We start from the raw sequence: 14,915 nt of genomic DNA on the forward strand, positions 1-14,915 counted from the left end.
TCATTCATTGGCCTTTGAACATTAAACATGGAAATTAATAACAATACTAACTTATTGTTCATTCCCTAAATTAAGCCATCTAGCTTGACATATTTGAATCATACTATCAAGTCACTTTTACCTAACAAAGTGGTCCCAAAGTATGTAAGCATGAATATTTTTGAGTAGGCTACAAATGAACTAATACAAATAACTTGGTGGATATTTAAATGAAAGACTTATGGGAGTAAACATGGGGTAGAAGCAATGATATGTGAAAAACCACATATTCAAGAATTTGAAAATTTTCATAAAGTCTGGTAATTCACTACGTTGGAAGCCTAAAGCTTCATAAATGAACCTAATTCACTTCTAAAAATTTTCATAAATGAACCTAAATCACTACGTTGGAAGGCTAAAGCTTCTAAAAATTTGATCGTGAATTAAGAAAATTTATAATTTTGAGACTTTTGCTATACACAAACATGGGATTGGTCACATTCATCATTGCAAAAATATATTCTTGATTAAAAAACTAGATCTACATCCCATGCCCATTGTGTTTTTGTTCTTAGTTTGCTTTAGTTATCAATATAAAGAAACATAATAATCACAATAACATTTAGGCAATGAAAATTGTTTTTTATCAGAGCTGGCTGGCACGTATATAACAACGTCTAAAATGCAGGATAGACACACTCTTAGACGCATCCCCAAAGTCAACCCTCTGGTCAGAGCGCATGTATATCCGCATTTGAGACGCAGTATAGACGTGCTATCAGATGCGATTTCTGAGTCAATGCCTCTGGCACGCGTGTATCCTCGCGTGTGGATTACAAAATACACATGCTTGGAGACGCATCTCTAAAGTCAAAGCTTTTGGGCAAGGCGCGTGTATTCCCGCGTCTCACATGCAGGATACACGCGCCTGGAGACGCGACTCTAAAGTCAAAGCTTCTTCTCTGTAGAGCGTATGTACTCTCACGTCTCCGACGCAGAATACACGCGCTCAGAGACGCGGCCTCAGATGCAATGACATTAAACATAGCTTCCTGTCTATCCCTGCATCTGTACTGAAATGTAGACGTGCTGATAAATGCACTCAGTCGGTTGATTTTAGTCCGACGACCGCCATTCATGATTTATTTACGCTATACAAAATGCAATCATAGATCCTAATACACAGAGAGAGAGAGAGAGAGAGAGAGAGAGAGAGAGAGAGAGAGGACTCACCTTGGGTGTTTGGTGTGGCGGGTGGTGGCACTTCTTCCTTCTCCTTCTTCCTCTCCTTGGTGAGTTACTCTCCCTTGATGCTTGCTTGCTACTTGTTGTCTCCTCCCTTTGCTTCTTCTTCCTCTTATTCTCCTCTTTCTTGTTCTCTCTTTCTTCCTCTCCTTGGCTTTCCTTTTTCCCCTCTTGTCTCTTTGAAGTGAAAGAAGAGGTGAGTCATGAGGAAGTGAGGAGCTTGCTGAGGAAGAGGAGGAGCCGCCCTGCCGCCAGCTGCAGCCGCTGCCGCCATCAAACATCCGCCGTCGTGAAGCGACTCCACTCCCTCTCCCCACGTGGGCCTTTGAACCCACAGAAGCTTCAAGAAGCTTCTTAAAGCTTCTAAGGGGGGGCTCCTTAAGCCCCCCTTCCTATACTTCATAAATCCTTTCACCCCCCTCATATCCCTTTTTTTTTTCTCATCCTTTTCCACCGTGCTAAAACCCAATAGGCCTTTATCTTGGGCTGTACAAACCCCTTTCACCCTTGATGAGCCTTTTAAAAAAAAAACTTTCACCCCCTTTTATGCACCTTCTAAAAACCTTTTTTACTCCCTCATTTAGCCTTAAACCCTTTCTCCCTTAAGCACCTTCCTTGGGAGCCCTTAACCCTTTTCGTGGAACCATTAAGCCTTTCTGTGGAGCCCCCATAAAACCCTTTCCATGGATGGAATCCCCAAAATGAACTAAGGCTTGAAAAGCCTTATTACCCTTTTCCCCTGTGCTATATGCCCTTCACCCTTCACCTTTCCCTTTCACCCCGGGTTTAAAATCCCTAAAACCTTTACTACTTTGTGTCCCAAAAACCTCTCCAAAAATCCCCCTTCCTATACCTTTTACCCCAAGTCCAAAGATCTCCCAAGGCCTTTATATGTTTTTTTTGAAACCATCACACACACCATTTTTTACCGCATATAAATCCCTATAGGGCCTTTTTATTTTAGGCTTTATAAACCTTTCCCTCTCCAAAGAAGCTAAGACGTTAAAGGTCTTCTTACTCCTTTCTCGTGGTCAATCCCTTTGTAACGTATCCATTAGTATCATCCAGGACACGTCTTAGCAATCCATCGGAAAGGATGTCTAGAAAGCTCCGCCCGACACTCCCATGGAATGTTACGGGTTTTGTGATCTAGTTCATCTTGCGTCTGCCACGTAGCGGAAGTATGCTGGCCATTCCCACTTAGGATTGACCGGAATTAGGGTTTTCCTAGTGGGTCATTAGCTAACAGCAACTAGCGTCAGACCTGAGAGAACTACTTTACGCAGAAACGCCAGCTCTGAAGCGGATTCACGTTGCACTTGGTTCAAGGAGAATGGAAAACGAGAGGGATGCAAAACTCAACCTCTCTGCCATAAGGCATAGTCCCATTCCATTTCCCTAAAACAGCGTAAATCGGGTAAGACGTAACTTTAGGTCATCGTTCTCGTTATTCGTTTTGATGATGGTGATCATTCCACTGTTCTTCGAGATTTTTGAGAAAAGTTCTCGGCTAACCAGGACCACCCAACCGTAGGACGGACCCATGGGCCATCCTCCACACTTTCCTCGGTTTGTTTTAGTTATGTAATTATCTAACACATTAATTTGACATAAAACAATCAGCTTCTTTAATTAATCCCTTTAAGCACTGGTTCTTTCACGTAATCTTATCACGTGACATAGAAAAACAATATCAAGCAAGTTATTTTAACATTTCATCATTTTATCTATAAAATACAAGGAGTTCCGCCCGTAAGCTTGTCCATAATCCGCCCGAAGGCTATCCAGTAATCCTCAGGGATCACTATTCCAAGCTTCCGCCCGTTAACTAGTATGCGGGCCTCGAGATCCAATCCCAAGTCACGTTAGCCCCTTGTGTAGGACCCGGAAGGCAAGGGATTTACGGCCAGAGTCCCCCCCTAGCACCCAAGCGTCCTCCTGCTCCAAGTAGAACTCAACGGAGAGACCTCTCGCGGCGGGTTCGGTCCACATTCCCGGCGCGGTCAACAACCCCCTTGGTTAGGGTTAGGCAGGCAGTCGGGGGTAACTGAAGCTGCCTCTCCCTTCAGGCCTTTTAATCAGAAGTATAGGTACTCATTTAATTTGTAATTCATAATTCAAACAGAGCCCTAAAATCTCTAGCAAGCACAAACATTTCCGTTAATCAACCGAGTTGTTTGGCAAACTGCTAAGGAAGTGTTCTTTCCTTTTGAGTGTAACAGCACTCGTTCCCAAGGTGTCTTGTAAATTGGCAAGATCTTTTACATTCCAGTGTAGGGCATACCCAATTTGCTTAATCCCTAAAGTGCCTTAGATATGCTAGTTTCCGGTTTACAACTCTCCTTATTTAGAAGGATATCCAAAAATACATCTTTTTTCAAGATAACTTGCGTAGGGATCTGTCGTCCTTGATGAGGGTTTTTTACCCTTTTCCCTTGTGAATCAATCACAAGACTAAATGATCTCATACTTGTTGCGCAAGTCCTGCGATGGAATAATCTGTTTAGATTCTTTAAGCTGACGTATGTCAGGCCTAGGGTTTCTTCTTTTAAGAACCTTAGGGACAAACCCTAGTTCCTTATCTTTATGATTTGATTGTCCCTACAGTAAGGAAAGTAGTCAAGTGTTTAGGGTATGAATGTTTCAATGTTTAGATTGGTTCAATTATCTTTTGGAATGTAATATTAATCGTCTCGTCACGGTTTTGCTATCCTTGTGACAATTTACTTCCCAATCAATACAGTTTCATTTAACTTCCGTTTTCCTTAAAGATGAGTTCATGCCAACTAACAACACTTGCCTTGCTAAGATGTGAAATTATTCAAGATAACTTCCTAGTCATTTGAGCATTGAAAGAAACCTTTCATGAATTTAACCATTTACAATGATTCATTGCGAAAGGAATAAGACTAATGGTGCAAGATATAATTTCTACACCTTAGGATTTAACTAAAATATACTATTATAGTAAATGGTTAATCTTGCTCGTAATTTATAATGCTTGATACAATTTGAAGAAGCTAAGTTCTATACATTATCATTCATAGGCTAAACTCCTTCGTTACAAATAACTCGAACAAATATATCCTATCCTTAAAAATTTTTCTTTGCATGATCAATTTAAAACCGAATTAAAGCCAAGAAGAAAAACGTGGCTTTGAGGTGAGATATCCACATGGATACCGGGGGATGACCCTCTCGCAGCTACACCTTAGACTTTCTTCGGTAGCATCGTAGTTCGAATGTGATATAGCCTTTTCCTCTTTCTTCTGGAATTCCACCGTCTTCTCCTTCCTTCCCTTTCTTTTGTCTTTTTTCCCACTCTTCCTCCTTCACTCCTTCTTTTTACTCCCTCTACCTTCCCTCCCTTTTTTTTTTCTCTCACGGCTACTTTTCCCTTACGGGATATCATACGAGGCCATGATGATGGTTTGGATTTTTAGGTTCGGGGGGCGGGGGGGGGGGGGAATTATAATGGGGATACGAGGGATTAGGAGGAAAGCTTAGGGAGTTGTGGGAAAATGAGAGTTATGAGGGGGGGTTGAAGAAGGGTTAAAAGGGTTATAAGGGGGTGAAAAAGGCTTAGGGGAATTAAAACCGGGGGTAGGTTCCCAAAGTCTAAGGGAGGGGTTGAAGGGGAAAAGGTAATTTAATAATCCTAGGGGGGTTTAAGCCGGGGGGAAAAGAAAAGAAAAAAAGGACTTTAGAGGGATTAAATCGGGGGGGGGGGGGGGGGGGGGACAAAGGGGTTTTAGGGGGGAATTAAACCCGGAGAGGGGGGGGGGGAAACAAAGGGGGTTTTGAAGGTTAAACACGGGGGAAGGGGTATAGCATCCACTTAAAAGAGCTTATGGAAGCCCACAAGAAGGGGGGCTTCCTAAGGGGGCTTTAGAAGCTTCCCAAGAAGCTTCTAAAGTCTTATGGGCTCATGATTTTGACACGTGGAGGAAGAAGATGGTTTGGCGATGCTTGTTGGCGGCCAGTTCTTTTGTCCCTCTCGCTTCACAGCGGTCTTCCACCTGTCAAGTCAGCTTTGGATGTTGGCAGGGGCGCAGCAGATCCAGCCTTTGGCTCCTCACCTCCACGGCCTCTCGAAATGTAATCCTCACGACTCACCTTCAACCTTGCAACTCCTCTCCTCCACACAGCACCACACGACTTTCTCCCTCCCTTTAAACAATGGCATCACCTAACAGCAGGCGGCAGCAACCATTCTTTTTCCTTTCTTACGGCTTCAGCCTCTCCCTTCATCAGCGGCCCCCCCTCGTTTAAATAGTGGAGGGGAGGGGGATCTTCCCTCCCTGCGTGTCATCACGCATGTCCCCCCTCCCTCCATAAGGCTCCAACAAGGAGCTTAATAGCTCCTACTATTTCCCTCCCCCTCCAGCTCGTCAGTCGGCTGGAGGGATAAGGGGGGGAATTAAAATTTTTTCCTTTTATCCAAATTGTTTCTTATGTGGAATATTACATTCTCTCCCCCTTGGAGGAATCGAGATGTCCTCATCTCGAGATAAACTGGGGATATTGATGGTTGAGAGAGCTTTCATCTATCCAAGTGGCATCCTGTTCGGGATAATCTTTCCACTAGACGAGGCATTCTTTCAGGGTTCTAGATCTTAATTGTCTTTCCCTAACATCTAAGATCCTTTCCGGCCTTAGTTCAAGGACTCCTTGACTATGCATTACAATTTGTTGGTCATCAAGTACATGATTAGGGTTGGGTACATATTTTTTCAATAGGCTGATATGGAATACATTGTGAACCTTTAGGTTCTCAAGGAGTTGCAATCTATAAGCGTTGGGTCCTAGACATTTGAGGATTTTGTACGGCCCACAATACCTTGGAGTTAGCTTCTTGCATTCTCCTAGGGATAGAGAACTCTTTTTAGGGCGTACACGAATGAAGACCATGTTTCCTTCTTCGAAGACTCTATCTTGACGTTTCAAATCTGCGTATGCCTTTTGCCTATCCTTGGACGCTTGTATGTCTTGTCTTATTGAACTTATTTGATCATCCATGTCCTCCAACATTTGTCTTGAAGCTTCCACTCTTAGGGTTGGATCAGAAAAATTTAGGGGACTTCGACAATCATGACCATACAATGCCTGGAAAGGGGTCATTTGAATGCTCTGCTAGTAAGAAGCATTATAGGCAAATTCAACTAATGGCAAGTATTGAATCCACCTCTTCGGCTCTCGATAGCAGTATGCCCTAAGCATATCCTCGATGACTTGATTTACTCGCTCTGTTTGGCCATCCGTTTGGGGATGGTAGGCGGTGCTAAAATAGAGTTGAGTCCCAATAGCTTCAAGGATAGCTCTCCAGAAGTGTGATGTGAAGAGAGAATCTCGATCACTAATGATTCTTCTAGGTAACCCATGTAGCTTGAATATCTCCTTGATAAACGATCTGGCAATGTCGGAGGGTTTATAATTTGTCTTTACTGGAATCAGGTGTGCAACCTTGGTAAGCATGTCAACCACAACCATAATGGAATTGTATCCTCCTTGGACTTGGGGTAAGCCCACAACAAAATCCATACTGATGAATTTCCATTTCATTTGGGGAATGTCAAGCGGTTGCAGTTTCCCTGGCATCGTGACATGTTCGGCTTTGATACATTGGCAAGACAAACACTCAGTGATATACTTGAGAACGTCACCTTTAAGCCTCTCCCAATGGTAGCTCTTCTTAACTGCATTAAGAGTTTTAGCATAGCCAAGATGTCCTGCGAAAGGAGAATCATGAGCTTCCCATAATATCTTTTGCTTAAGTGACTGGCTTGCTGGTATACATAGCCTTGTTCTGTAGTAGACAAGTCCATTATCAATGGAAAATTCCTGATACTTAGCTTGCAACTTCTGATTCTGCTCCTTGGTAGATATTTCCTTTATCATTGTTTAGTAGGCCAAATCATGGCATGCTTCCTCTTTAGGTAGTTCAAGTATAGGGTTGTTTGGCATAGATACCCTTGTAGCCAGAGATCTGGCCGTTGATGGATTCTGCAAGATTAGGGAATTTAGGAATGCCTTGGGACTAAGTGCATTGGCAACTACATTCTCTTTCCCTGGTCGGTACTTGATTTCAAAATCATATTCCTCCAATACTTCAATCCACCGACGTTGCCTCATGTTGAGCTCGTTCTGGGTAAAAATCCATTTGAGACTCTTATGATGGGTTACTAGAGGAAACTTGTTACCCAACAGGTAGTGTCTCCAAAGCTTTAGAGCATGGATGACAACTAGTAATTCCAGATCATGTGTGGCATAATTCTTTTCATGACTTTTCAATTTCCTTGAAGAGTATGCTATTGGATGACCTTCCTGCATAAGTACACATCCCAAGGCAAGAATGCTAGCATCAGTTACTACCTCAAACTCCTTATTGAGGTTAGGAAGCTTTAGAATAGGTGCTGATACCAAACTTTGCTTCAGTTTGTCGAAGCTATTTTGTTGGGAAGTTGACCATGTAATGGAAGTCTACTTCTTTAGTAAATCTGTAAGAGGTGCTGCAATTAAAGCATAGTTTTTGATAAAGACCCTATACCATCCTGTCAATCCAAGAAATCTACGTATTTCTTTGACAGATACTGGTATTGGCCATTCAAGCACATCTCTGACCTTGGTTGGGTCTACTGATATTCCTTCTGATGATACTATGAGTCCCAAATATTCAATCTGACGCTTGAAGAATGCACACTTCTTCATTTTTGCATACAGTTTATGAGACCTCATTGTATCAAGGACAATCCGAAGTTGAGGTTCATGATCCTCTTCCTGTTTAGAATAGACTAAAGTGTCATCGAAGAAGACAAGCACGAAATCATCAAGATATGGTCTTAAGATATCTTGCATTAATCTATTGAAGGTGGCAGGTGCATTTGTAAGCCCGAATGACATAACCAAGAACTCAAAGTGCCCATATCTTGTATTGAAGTCCGTTTTTGGAATATCTTCTTCCTTGATCCTTATCTGATAGTAACCTGACCTGAGATCAATCTTGGAGAAGATCTTTGCACCTTGAAGACGATCAAGAAGCTCATCTATTCTAGGAATAGGATACTTGTTCTTGACTGTTGATTGATTCAACCCTCGGTAATCAATACATAGTCGAAGTGTCCCGTCTTTCTTTTTCTGGAATAGTACTGGAGCTCCCCACGGTGAGTTGCTAGGTCGGATGTAACCCTGATCTAACAGTTGCTTGAGCTGTTCCTTCAACTCAATTGCTTCTGGTATGGACATTCTATAAGGTCTCTTTGCAATTGGTGCAGCTCTAGGCACTAGCCTAATCTCATGATCTACTTCTCTTGGAGGCAGAAGTTCAATCAATTCCTCAAGGAATACGTCAGCGTATTCCTTTAGCCAAGAAGGTCCTTCATGAGACTCTTGCTTTTGATCTAACTTGTTGAGTTTGATCAGGTAAACGGGTAGTCCTTTTCTGACTCCTTTAATGATCCGAGATACTTTGGCTAATTGGATTCTTGGCACTCCTGCCTCACCTTGAGTTGTGACAAATTCCCTTTCAGAGTTTCGAAAGGAAACTTGACCCTTTCCACAATGGATGTGGGCGTCATTAGGGTTAAGCCAATCCATCCCGAGTAGACACTCATGGATACCTAAATTCATGACTCTGAATTTGACTGAGGTTTTCTTTCCTCCCAGAAAGAATTCCACCTTAGCAGTTTGCCTGGTACAAGTTACCTCACGACCGTTTGCCAATTCCACAAGCAGGGTAGGTGCTTCTACTGTGGCTATTCCTAATCTTTTTGCACATGCTGGTGAGATAAAGGAATGTGTACTGCCACAATCAATCAAGGTTTTGAAACCTTTACCTTGATAGTCCGACGGTGTCCGAATCACCGAAAACTGGTGATTCGGCCCTTTCTTGTGTAAAGCGGCATGGACTGTCGCTCTTTCGAATTCAGCTTCCATAGTCGGATCTTCCTCTTCTTCTTCTTCGCATCTTTGCCTATTGGCAATGCAAGTGGTTCTTCCTCTCCCATAGGTAACGGCTCCTTGACCGTGACCTGCTCCTTGGAAAGGTGTTTGGCGATGTCCTCCACTGAGCTTGGGACATTGCCTCTTGAAGTGACCGGGTTCGTTGCAGTGGAAACAACGGAGGTTTCGGCCATTACTTTGAGTAGGAACAAAGTTGTTGACATTATTTGTCCTTGCTTTCTTCCTTTGTCCCTGATTGTGACCTTGAACTCTCTTCATTTGAGGTCTGAATGCTCCTCTGTTCGGGTCACTATAGGACCAAGTTTTGTTACCCCTTGGTCTAGCTTGCACCTCCTGAATTATAGGCGCCGCTCGAATGAGTGCATCCTGAAGATCTGATGGACGCATAGATTTGAGACGGGTATTTACGGGTGGATTTAAGCCCGCACAAAATTTGGACACCTGCTGTGTCATGTCCATCTGTGGCGCATACTTTAAGAGTGAGACGAATTTAGAGTAGTATACGTCAAGGGTGAGTCCTAGCTGTTTTAGCTCGTAGAACTCATTCATTTTCTACGTACGATATGCAGGTGGCAAATATCTCCCCTGCACAGCTTTCTTCAACTTCTCCCAGGTAACGGAACCCTCTGAAGGCCCTTGATCCCTGCACCATTGATTCCACCAAAGTATGGCTTCGCCGGTGAGTTTTAACTTGGCGAGCATGGCCTGATTGGTAGGTGCAGTACCAGCTGCTTCAAAGTAATCCTCCATGGATTCAATCGAAATCTCAGCATCAGACTGGACAGATCTGCCTCTCCCGTCAAACTCGGGTGGCTTTATCTGCTTGAGGAGGAACTTCTTCTCTTGGGTCACAGTAGTACTTGATGTAGGGGGCGAATTTGGAACCTATACCTGGGGTTGTGCTTGGATAAAAGTTTTCTTAATGTTATTATATGATAATTGATGTTAGCTTATCTTTAGTTCAGCTATCTCGTAAACAATGTAGCTACTTAACTTTTTTAACATCTCGTATGCATAGCCAGATATTGATAAAAGAAGTCTTTATTTGTATTTATATGGGCATAGCCTTATACAACATGTCGTGTGATGATAATCCAATCATTACATTCAGTTTGGGGAGAACAACGTTGTATTGCATTTGTCTATAGGAACTGTGTAATAGTAGGGTTTTGGGTCATGGATCTTTAGGAATCGATAATTCATTGGAAGTTCAGGATACCCTTTCCGTTGGAATCCATACTTCTCATGACGGCCCAACACTTTAATCTTGTCGGCTGGGATTATACGGGTTACTTCCTCATATACATATGAGTTCATTTCAACCCTCCGACCTTGAATATGTAAAGTCGAATTTACGTGAGCTTCCACAAAAATGAACAACTTCACGACTTTCAAGTCTTCCAACCACTTGATCCTCTTTATGTTGGTCTGTAGATAAGCAAACCGGTGGGCGGCTATATAGTAGATTCCTGAAGACCCCATCCATCTTCGTTCTATGTATAAAGGTGATGGATTATAAATCTGCTCTAGGATGTTCATCATTTCAATTCTTTGTCTATAAAGGGGAGAATGCATTGCAGTCATAAACATGACCCGAAACACCAAAAACTTGTTCCACGCTTCATAGTTCTGCAAGACAGCATTGAAGATGAGAAAATGTTTGGACAGCAACAATTTCTTTACTTCATTTTTTTAAGATCTCATAAAAACAATTCCGTTGTTGGTTGGCTCTGATACCAACTTGTAACGTGTCCATTAGTATCATCCAGGACACGTCTTAGCAGTCCATCGGAAAGGATGTCTAGAAAGCTCCGCCCGGCACTCCCATGGAATGTTACAGGTTTTGTGATCTAGTTCTTCCCGCATCTACCACGTAGCGGAAGTATCCTGGCCGTTCCCACTTAGGATCGACCGGAATTAGGGTTTTCCTAGTGGGTCATTAGCTAACAGCAACTAGCGTCAAACCCGAGCGAACTACTTTACGTAGAAATGCCAGGTCCAAAGCGGATTCACGCTGCACTTGGTTCAAGGAGAATGGGAAACGAGAGGGATGCAAAGCTCAACCTCTCTGCCATAAGGCATAGTCCCATTCCGTTCCCCTAAAATAGCGTAAATCGGGTAAGACGTAACTTTAGGTCATTGTTCTCGTTATTCGTTTTGATGATAATTATCATTCTGCTGTTCTTCAAGATTTTTGAGAAAAGTTCTCGGCTAACCAGGACCACCCAACCGTAGGACAGATCCATGGGCCTTCCTCCACACTTTCCTCGGTTTGTTTTAGTTATGTAATTATCTAATATATTAATTTGACATATAACAATCAGCTTCTTTAATTAATCCCTTTAAGCACTAGTTCTTTCACGTAATCTTATCACGTGACATAGAAAAACAATATCAAGCAAGTTCTTTTAACATTTCATCATTTTATCTATGAAATACAAGGAGTTTTGCCCATAGGCTTGTCCATAATCCGCCCGAAGCCTATCTAGTAATCCTCAAGGATCACTATTCCAAGCTTCCGCTCGTTAACTAGTATGCGGGCCTCGAGATCCAATCTCGAGTCACGTTAGCTCCTTGTGCAGGACCCGGAAGGTGAGGGATTTACGGCCAGAGCCCCCCCGGCACCCAAGCATCCTCCTGCTCCAAGTAGAACTCAACGGAGAGACCTCTCGCGGCAGGTTCGGTCCACATTCCTGGCGCGGTCAACAACCCCCTTGGTTAGGGTTAGGCAGGTAGTCGGGGGTAACTGAAGCTGCCTCTCCCTTCAGGCCTTTTAATCTGAAGTATGGGTACTCATTTAATTTGTAATTCATAATTCAAACAGATCCCTAAAGTCTCTAGCAAGCACAAACATTTCCGTTAATCAACCGAGTTGTTTGGCAAACTGCTAAGGAAGTGTTCTTTCCTTTTGAGTGTAACAGCACTCATTCCCAAGGTGTCTTGTAAATTGGCAAGATCTTTTACATTCCAGTGTAGGGCATACCCAATTTGCTTAATCCCTAAAGTGCCTTAGATATGCTAGTTTCCGGTTTACAACTCTCCTTATTTAGAAGGATATCCAAAAATACATCTTTTTTCAAGATAACTTGCGTAGGGATCTGTCGTCCTTGATGAGGGTTTTTTACCCTTTTCCCTTGTGAATCAATCACAAGACTAAATGATCTCATACTTGTTGCGCAAGTCCTGCGATGGAATAATCTGTTTAGATTCTTTAAGCTGACGTATGTCAGGCCTAGGGTTTCTTCTTTTAAGAACCTTAGGGACAAACCCTAGTTCCTTATCTTTATGATTTGATTGTCCCTACAGTAAGGAAAGTAGTCAAGTGTTTAGGGTATGAATGTTTCAATGTTTAGATTGGTTCAATTATCTTTTGGAATGTAATATTAATCGTCTCGTCACGGTTTTGCTATCCTTGTGACAATTTACTTCCCAATCAATACAGTTTCATTTAACTTCCGTTTTCCTTAAAGATGAGCTCATGCCAACTAACAACACTTGCCTTGCTAAGATGTGAAATTATTCAAGATAACTTCCTAGTCATTTGAGCATTGAAAGAAACCTTTCATGAATTTAACCATTTACAATGATTCGTTGCGAAAGGAATAAGACTAATGGTGCAAGATATAATTTCTACACCTTAGGATTTAACTAAAATATACTATTATAGTAAATGGTTAATCTTGCTCGTAATTTATAATGCTTGATACAATTTGAAGAAGCTAAGTTCTATACATTATCATTCATAGGCTAAACTCCTTCGTTACAAATAACTCGAACAAATATATCCTATCCTTAAAAATTTTTCTTTGCATGATCAATTTAAAACCGAATTAAAGCCAAGAAGAAAAACGTGGCTTTGAGGTGAGATATCCACATGGATACCGGGGGATGACCCTCTCGCAGCTACACCTTAGACTTTCTTCGGTAGCATCGTAGTTCGAATGTGATATAGCCTTTTCCTCTTTCTTCTGGAATTCCACCGTCTTCTCCTTCCTTCCCTTTCTTTTGTCTTTTTTCCCACTCTTCCTCCTTCACTCCTTCTTTTTACTCCCTCTACCTTCCCTCCCTATTTTTTTTTTCTCTCACGGCTACTTTTCCCTTACGGGATATCATACGAGGCCATGATGATGGTTTGGATTTTTAGGTTCGGGGGGGGGGGGGGGGGGGGGGAAATAATAATGGGGATACGGGGGATTAAGAAGAAAGCTTAGGGAGTTGTGGGAAAATGAGAGTTATGAGGGGGCGTTGAAGAAGGGTTAAAAGGGTTATAAGGGGGTGAAAAAGGCTTAGGGGAATCAAAACCGGGGGTAGGTTCCCGAACTCTAAGGGAGGGACTTAAGGGGAAAAGGTAATTTAATAATCCTAGGGGGGTTTAAACCGGGGGGAAAAGAAAAAAAAAAGGACTTTAGAGGGATTAAACCGGGGGGGGGGGACAAAGGGGGTTTAGGGGGGAATTAAACCCGGGGGGGGGGGGGGGGGGGGGAAACAAAGGGGGTTTTGAATGTTAAACACGGGGGAAGGGGTATAGCATCCACTTAGAAGAGCTTATGGAAGCCCACAAGAAGGGGGGCTTCCTAAGGGGGATTTAGAAGCTTCCCAAGAAGCTTCTAAAGTCTTCTGGGCTCGTGATTTTGACACGTGGAGGAAGAAGATGGTTTGGCGATGCTTGTTGGCGGCCAGTTCTTTTGTCCCTCTCGCTTCACGGCGATCTTCGACCTGTCAAGTCGGCTTCCGATGTTGGCGGCGGCGCAGCAGATCCAGCCTTCAGCTCCTCACCTCCACGGCTTCTTGAAATCTAATCCTCACGACTCACCTTCAACCTTGCAGCTCCTCTCCTCCACATAACACCACATGACTTTCTCCCTCCCTCTAAACAATGGCATCACCTAACAGCAGGCGGCAACAGCCATTCTTTTTCCTTTCTTATGGCTTCAACCTCTCCCTTCATCAGCGGCCCCCCCTCGTTTAAATAGTGGAGGGGAGGGGGATCTTCCCTCCCTGCGTGTCATCACGCATGTCCCCCCTCCCTCCATAAGGCTCCAACAAGGAGCTTAATAGCTCCAACTATTTCTCTCCCCCTCGAGCTCGTCAGTCGACTGGAGGGATAAGGGGGGGAATAAAATTTTTTTCCTTTTATCCAAATTGTTTCTTATGCGCAATATTACACCGTTAACGACTTCTTGCCTCGAAAGAGAGAAGAAGAGTATTGAAGCGATGGTGGAATTCCGGAAAGGAGTGTAAAGCTGCCTTCACGTACGAAGGATTACAACTGCGATGCCGCATAAGAAAGTCCAAGGAGTAGCTACGGGAGGGTCATCTCTTGGTAACCATGTGGATATCTCACCCCAAAACCAGGTTTTTTCTTCTTGGTTTTTATATCGGTTTTAATTCAATCATGCAAGATGAATTGTTAGGATAAGATATATTTTGTCCTAGTTATTTACAATGAAGGAATTTAGTTTAATTGAGCATGCAAAATGGATAATGTATAAAACATAGTTTTCCTTCAAATAGCATTATGCATTGAAACGAATTATGAGCAAGATTATTTACCCACTAAAGTAGTATATTTCGGCTAAATCTTGAAGGTATAAGAACTGCATCTTGCACCATTAACCCCTATTCTTTTTACAACGAATCATCATAGAAGGTGAAATTCATGAAAGGTTTCTTACGTTGCTTAAACTCTAGGAAGTCATCATTGCTAATTGCATATCTTAGCAAGGGAAAGA

This window comes from Lygodium microphyllum, chromosome 7 (genome assembly GCF_053477565.2).
Source record: "Lygodium microphyllum isolate KBCC chromosome 7, Lygodium_microphyllum_v1.1.10, whole genome shotgun sequence".
Lineage (NCBI taxonomy): Eukaryota > Viridiplantae > Streptophyta > Polypodiopsida > Schizaeales > Lygodiaceae > Lygodium > Lygodium microphyllum.